Below are 8,417 nucleotides of genomic sequence, written 5' to 3'. Positions count from 1 at the left end.
CTTTTATACAGAGAGGAAAGGTTAAATGGACCCTTTGTTTCAGTTCTCAATAGGCTTGAATTAGCATATATATCTCCCACATCTTAGGTAAGCTTTTAGCATGGACTTCAGACATTCTAGATAAGCTTTTAGCATATTTGGTTTGCATTTCCCCTGAATGCTTAAAGTTTAAAGACCTTGCATTGTTAAATTGTTTCCTGGGACTGGAGTCATTGCCATGATCACCAAGGGCAGGACTGCAGCCTCTTACCATCTCACACCCACAAGTCAGACAGCTTAGGTTATCTCTGAAGAGACAAAGAGCCTCCAACCCAGAGCCCACATCAAAAGAAAGAGAAAGGGAGAAAGAAAGGGAGAAAGAAAGAAAGAAAGAGAGAAAGAAAGAGAGAAAGAAAGAGAGAAAGAAAGGGAGAAAGAAAGGGAGAAAGAAAGGGAGAAAGAAAGGGAGAAAGAAGAAAGAAAGAAGAAAGAAAGAAGAAAGAAAGAAAGAAAGAAAGAAAGAAAGAAAGAAAGAAAGAAAGAAAGAAAGAAAGAAAGAAAGAAAGAAAGAAAGAAAGAAAGAGAAAGAAAGAGCGAGCTGGGATCAGGGGGTCTGTGAGTAGAGACTCCCCAGACCACTTTATTGTTCACAAGGGACTCTGTATATACCCCAGTCTATGTGAGAACAAGCAGCAACATGCTGTTGTTATAAATTAGTGATATTGACCAGACTCAGACTTTGAATATAGTTCCATTTGAGAGCTTTATTAGCCACACGGCGACTGTCTCATCCTACCCAGAGGAGAGAGCAGCCCCAAATCTCAGGGAAGAGGTGTTTCTATAGCCTTTTAGGAGGGGGAGGGGGTTTACGAGCAAGCAAGCAGGCACAGAAATTTTTGTTTAAATTATGATAATGAATAATTTTCAAGAGCATACAGACTACCAGGTTTTAAAACACATTATATAATTGCTTAATTTGTTTAATTATTATCCCAGAAAGATTTTCCCATAGTTTTTATGGACTTTTTTACTTGTTGGAAACTGAGGCATGGTGGTCTCACAAAGGGAAATGCGCTGTTTCCGTGGCTACCCTTTTAACATAGGAATGCAGCAATTAAGCTTTTCAAGTTAACAGGATAGAGCTGTCTGGGGCAGTGAGAAATATGAGTAAACACACTTTGTTGTTTGAAAGAAATACTGAATCTTTGTACTTTGAGATAAGTTTTTTAATTTATGAGTCTTGTTAATGTGTAGTTACACTGCTTGTTATCTTTATAGTTTGAGTATATATAATGCCACATGTAGAAAATAAAGTTGTTTACTTGCAGACCCCTTGATCCCAGTTCGTTCGTTTTTTTGTTTGTTTCCTTCCCCCCCTTTTCTCTTTCTTACATTCCTGATACCCTTCAGGTCCAAATCTCTAACATTTACTTACTGAAATTTGTTAACAGAACTATTAATTACTTTTATTTTATGGCTGTTAAAAGGTTTAAACTGGGAAATTACAGGGCAAACTGATTTTTAATTTTTTAGCTTAATAGATAGGTTTAATATGTCACACTTAGTCCTGCCCTTAAAACTCTTGCAGACAGGAGGCTCTTTTTTAATAGTTTTTATAGTTAGATTTTTATAAGACGCTGTTCATCTTGCTCAGTTTAATTTGGGCTCCAAAAATATTTATTCACATATATAACTGCATATTTAATTTTTAATAATTTGAATAGAGCTTTTATGAATTCTTACTTATGGGCAAACACAAATAGAGTTAGATACAGAAACACAATTCATTGATGTTACTTATAATTTGCATTATTTTATATACTGTTTAGTTTAATTTGGGTTTCAGAAACATTTATTACTTATATAACTGCTTATTTAACTTCAACAATTTAAGCAGATAGGCAGACATGAATAGTTTGTTATAAAAGCATAACTTTAGTTACTTAAAACTTTAATTTTTGACAAAAAGTGTGACTGCAAAACATTTTAAAGATTCTTGAAACTTTTCTAATTTGCACTATAACTGTGCAGCTTTGTACAAGAATTTTGTTTTTTACTAATGGTTTGTAATTAAAATGTTTCTAATGCTTTAGCACTATTTTTTGTTTCAGAATTTCACACTTTACTTTGAACCCAGCAGAATTTTGGATAAGTAATAAGACTAATTTTATGTATATTTACTGAGGCTATTTGAAGCTTCAGGGAGACAGACTGTTTTTTCTTATGAATTGCTACTCTTAGGAATACTGACAGTTAAAGCAGGAGACTTCCTTTATTCCTCCCAGTCCTTGGAGATAATAAAATTCCAGTGGTCATTTAATTCTTAGTTACAGTTTTTATTAATTTTTAAACCTGTTAATTTCATAACACTTTTAAACACCTTTCATTCGACTTATAACATATTAAATGAACTTAATATTACTTTAATTTTTCTGTTAATGTAAAGGAACAAATTTCTTGCAGTTATTTTGAAGCAAAAAGCTACTTTTTAGGATTTGATTTTTAGAACATTATGTTCTCTTAAAAGAGATAAGACCCTTTTTTCTTCAGACACTGAGGAAATGATGAGGTTAAAAGCACAAGAAGCTGTTTTGATAAAACAGATTTTTAAAATATTGATTATTCAGGAAACTTTTACTAAAAGAGAATAATGACTTGAGAGACTTTGAGAAAGAATAACAGTTTTAACTTTGCATCAGTACACTATATGGTACTAAGCCTTTTAAAACTTTATAGACAGACCCATCAAATCTTACTCAATTTTAATCATAAGAATTTCTCTTCCACAAACCTTCTACACTTTCAGTATTCATTCAGGTTTTGTCCCACACTCTACTCTTTCCAATAATAAATCATTTCATCTTAGGACAAAATCATCTCCTGTTTCTTTAACAATAAAAACACATTCCATATATCCAACATACTAAGTTACCAGGCAAACTTTGTACAACATATAATTGCCATCAACACTAAACAAACTTGTTAATGAACTTTTCTTCATGTTAAATACTTAGTAGCATGTAATACCAGAAACAGTCTTTTAGAAGAAAGTTGGCAGGGGAGGCTGGCCACCGACAAGTTTTCCTGTTATAAAATTACCTTTTATTAGTAGTATTATCAATTCAGGTTTTGTTTAATAAAGACTTTTTGGAATTAGCCATTTAAATACCTTAATTTAAACAATATTTCATTAAACTTTTTATAATTATTTATAATTTTAAGACAAATTTTATCTTCACAGAACACATTCCCTTACTTAAAGTTACCACAATACTTTCTACAACTTGCCACATGCATCTGAGTTCCAAGAGTTCATGAAAATCAGCCATCCTATTTTAGAACAAAACACATCCTTCCAGGAAAAACTCATTAAATTTCAGTCAGCATTCTCACAAACTTTTAACTTTCTTTAATATTCATTTAAATTTTACATCCTTCATTTTATCCTGTGAAGAAAAATATTCATTTCAATTTAGACAAGAACTATTTTTTAATGAAAAGACATAGTACTTTTGTTAAGACTTACAATTTTTGTTATTGTAGAAATACCATTAACATTCAAATGTATGTATTAATATAAGCACTTATTTTATATTTGGCCATTTGAATAGAGCTCATTTTTTAAAAAATTTATTTATTAATTTATATCACCATCCGGAGGTATCAAAATATACACTGACATTGAACAGGCAAACACAAAACAATTACAACACATTAGCAGAAACACAGTTTACAATTGACTCATAATTTTTCACAGATTACACAGAAGAGAAATACAAAAAGACAAACAATTAAGACAGACGAAGAGACAAGCCAGACAACCTGAACCGAGGTCAAGAGTGATGTCTCGCTCTGATCGGTGGGTGGATCTATTTGCTGCGTCCAGCAGAGCCATTTCCCCACATTCCGCAGACTCTGCAGAGGTTTTCCAGAAGACAGACTCACTGAGGGACGTCCCGTTTGCTGATCCTGGGCCCAGGACCTCCTGATGCTCTTCAGATAGAATTTAGGTGAAGACAATTTCCAGGGCTGGGCAGCATCCAGGGTGGAGGAATGTCTCTCTGAGACCTTCCCCTAGACTGCGGTCCATCCCCAGAACGTACCCATCTCCCTGAGTCTGAGGAGATCAACCCTGCTGGAGTGGGGGATCTCATTGATCAATATCTCTGGGGCCTCCAAATGTTATAGATTAGTGATATTGACCAGACTCAGACTTTGAATATAGTTTCAATTGAGACCTTTATTAGCCGCATGATGACTGTCTCATCCTACCCAGAGGAGAGAGCAGCTCCGAATCTCAGGGAAGAGGTATTTTTATAACCTTTTTGGAGGGGGAGGGGGTTTACAAGCAAGCAAGCAGGCACAGAAGTGGGACACTGTGGTTAGCTGAAGATAGCGTATCTATTTTTTTTCCTTCTAAAAGCCCCATGTGATTTATTGGCACTTTTCTTGTGGGCAATTCTGAGTTATTTATTGGAACTCTCCTTGGAGGCCACCTTAAGTTATTTACTGGCACTCTCCTTGGAGGCTGCCTTAAGCCATTTATCTATCTGAAGGCACTTGCAATTCCCACCTCCCAATGTAGTTCTATTCCTATTTTCCCAATGTAGCCTTACCCTTACACTTTTAACTATTAGCATTACTCATAATCTAAGAAATTTAAAAACACTTCTCTCAAGGGACGAAGTCTAAGTGTTCTATTTACTACAAAATGTTATCTGCTCATCTTTTCTTTCAGCCTTTTACATCTTCATCTTGTTTGCCGGGAACTCTTAATTACTGCATTCCCAAGGTTGCAAGCGTAATCATGGAAACAGCTCATCTCTCCTTGTGAGATCACTGTGCCTCAGTTTCCAACAACTGTTAGCATCTTTATTGGACCTGGGGCTTCAACTCAACATTGAATTTAAACTTAGACTATTGTGTGGATTTATTTTCTAGTTAGAAAATAATAACTGCTTCGTTGTAAGAGTCCTGATACAATATCTGTAGCAGTGAAAGCATATCTTACCCCCCCAAGATCAGAAGGGGACCAATGTCATAGTCATTGGAGTGAGCATGAAGGACACTCATGGGTGATGTCCATGAGCTGTTGGTGGGTAACAGGCAGACAGAACTGTTGGGCTAGTCACCACAAGGTTTGGTGCTCATGATGTTTGCCTATTTGGTGGAGCTGCTCTGCTTCTTCTCAGGTCTCCATGGTATGGTTCTGGATCTTCATGAAGGCATCTGCCTCAATAGTCCTAAGAGAGGTGTTAGAAGAGTGGGCAGGGATGTGATAGTTACCTGTCACTGCCGGCAGGTTTCTCAGATATTCTTCCATAAATCTCTCCACCATACGGTGAGTCACAACAGTCCATTGTTTCTGTCTTGTTTTTAGTATTTGCAATCCACCCCTAGATAGGGATGGCAGTCTTCAGAGTGACCAGACACTATTGGGGTAAGCCATTCATGTTCAGCAGAGCTTCTTATGCTGTACACAATTGCTTTTTTTATATTGTATTTTTGGCCCCTTCTCAGAGTTGTGACTAAAACCAAAGGGGTACTTGTTTAGAATGCTGCCTTTGCCACAAACCCAACCAAAGCCAATATAGGTGCTGGCCCCATCCAATTCACAGGCTAAGTCAATGTCCACCTTCTCCCTCTTTTTTTAAATTTTTTTTTAGTTTTTAAAGCAGCCTGCTGGAGGTCCTCCTACTTCCATGAAGGACCTATCCTATTTAATACATACAATGGTTTTAATATTTGAGCTAAATGAGGCATGAAAGATTTTTAGTATTCCAACAATATTACAAAATCCATTAACATGAGAAAACATTGTACTTTATCAATTACAGCAGAGGGTATAGTTTTGTCTTACCCAACTAAACAACATTTAAGAATTTGATAGAGCAGCAGGGACCTTGGAGCCTGTTCCAATTGTTTGCCTATATCAGGCTCTTAAGATAAGATAGTATTGTCTCTGATGTTTCTTTTAATTTTGAAAAAAGGATTACTGGTTAAGGTAATGTCCACAGTAGGGTTTCAACCACAGATTTCTTCTATGCAGCCAGATTCTTTGCCACCAGGCCAGGGCAGATGGTTGGGCTATGCACACAGCCTTGGGGAAGCACTGCAAAAGTCTGTTGTTGACTTTTCTACAGGTAGAAGAATGCAAGCTGGCTTGACTTGCCTAAGGAAATACTAAAGAAAGTCTTAGCAAGTTTTAAAACAAAGTGATAGAAACACAGTTGGATACTAATTTTTTGCAACAAATTAGCAATATTTGGGGCTGCTGCATACTACAATTGTGTTACTTTAATTTATGATAAGAGGTTGTTTCTGTGACACATACTATTAAATAATTACAAACATGATTAACAACATTATATTTTTGTCTAATATTATGCTGAAACATTGGTAAATTTCCAGGAATTTTATGCACTCTTTAAGTATTCATATGAAGTTTTGATTCATACAACTTTAATTAACAGAGGGTTAAAGGATCCTTTTAATTTTATAACACATTTAAACACTTTCCATTTAACTTATAACATATTAAAGGAACTTAACTATTTTATTATATTAACTTTTTTAAGGCAAAAGAACAAATCTTTTGCAATAGTTTGAAATAAAATGATACTTCCCAGGATCTGATGTTAAGAAAGCAGGTTTGAACATTATGTTTTTTTTTTTTTTAATGAGACTTGCTTCTTTAAAAAGGAAACAATAAGGTTAAAGTACAAGAAGCTATTTTGATAAAACAGACTTTCTTTGTATATTGATTATTCAGAACTCTTTATAAAGTTTTACTAAAACAGACTAATAACTTGAGAAACTTTGAGAAAGAACAAAATTTTAACTTTGCATAAATATACTATTTGATACTAAAGCTTTTAAAATTTATAGGTAGACCCATCAAATCTTACTCAGCTTTTTAAAAAGATTTATTATTTATTTATTTCTCTCCCCTTCTCCCCAGTTGTCTTCTCTCTGTGTCTGTTTGCTGTGTGTTCTTCTGTGACCACTTCTATCCTTATCAGCGGGAATCTGTGTTTCTTTTTGTTGTGTCATCTTGTGTCAGCTCTCTGAATGTCTGGTGCCATTCTTGGGCAGGCTGCACTTTCTTTCACACTGGGTAGCTCTCCTTACAGGGTGCACTCCTTGCACATGGGGCTTCCCTAAATGGGGAACACTCCTGCGTGGCAGGGCATTCTTTGTGTGCATCAGCATTGTGCATGGGCCAGCTCCACATGGGTCAAGGAAGCCCAGGGTTTGAACCGTGGACCTCCCATGTGGTAGGTGGATGCCCTATCCATTGGGCCAAGTATGCTTCCCTTTACTCAACTTTAACCATAAAAATTCCTTTTCATGAACCTTCTACATTTTCAGTATTCATTCAAGATTTGTCCCACACTTTACTCTTTCTTAATAACCAATCATTTTATTTTAGGACAAAGTTATTTTCTGTTTCTGTGATAATAAAAACACATTCTATACACCCAGCATACATAAGTTACCAAAATGACTTTGGAAACTGTTTCCAAGCAAACTTGGAACATACTAGTTTTCCAAGCAAACTACAACATACAATTACCATCAACACTAAACAAACTTGTCAAAATAATTATTCAGTTTGGCTATATGCAAATACAACTTTTCTTTATTTCAAATACTTAGTAGCATGCAATACTAGAAATAGTCTTTTAGAAACAAGTTGGCAGGGGAGGCAGCTGCCAACAAGTTTTCCTGTTATACAATTACTTTTGTTATTATTATCAATTTAGTTTTTGTTTCATAACGACTTCTTGGAATTAGCCATGTAAATACTTTAATTCAAACAATGCTTCTACAAACTTCTTATAATTATTTATAACCATATAGACTAAAATTATATTATTTTAAGACAAATTTCACCTTCACAGAATACATTCCCTTACTTAATGTTACCACAACACCTTCTACAACTTGCCACAGGCATTCAAGCTCCATCCTGCATATGTTCCTTCTGATTTTATGAAAATGAGCCATCTTATTTTAGGGCAAAACACACTTTTTTGAACAAACTTACTAAATTCCAGTCAGTACTCCCACAAAATTTTTACCTTCTTTAATGTTCACTTAAGTTTTACATCCTTCATTTTATCCTGTGAAGAAAAATAAACTATTCATTTCAATTTAGGCAAGAACTATTCTTTATGAAGAGACCTACAGTAATTTTGTTAATCAAGACTTACAGTTTTTATCATGGTAGAGATCTTATTAACACTTAAATTTATGTATTAATATAAGCGCTTATTTAAGTCTTGGCCATTTGAATAGAGCTCTTTAGAAATTTTTATTTATTGATTTATATTACCATCTGGAGGTATCAAAATATATATGGGCATTGAACAAATAGACAAACATGAAACAATTACAACACACCAACAGAAACAAGAAGTTTACAATTTGACTCA

Source organism: Dasypus novemcinctus, chromosome 22 (genome assembly GCF_030445035.2).
Source record: "Dasypus novemcinctus isolate mDasNov1 chromosome 22, mDasNov1.1.hap2, whole genome shotgun sequence".
Taxonomy (NCBI): domain Eukaryota; kingdom Metazoa; phylum Chordata; class Mammalia; order Cingulata; family Dasypodidae; genus Dasypus; species Dasypus novemcinctus.
The sequence above is the reverse complement of the archived record's forward strand: the minus strand, read 5'-3'. Positions refer to the sequence as shown.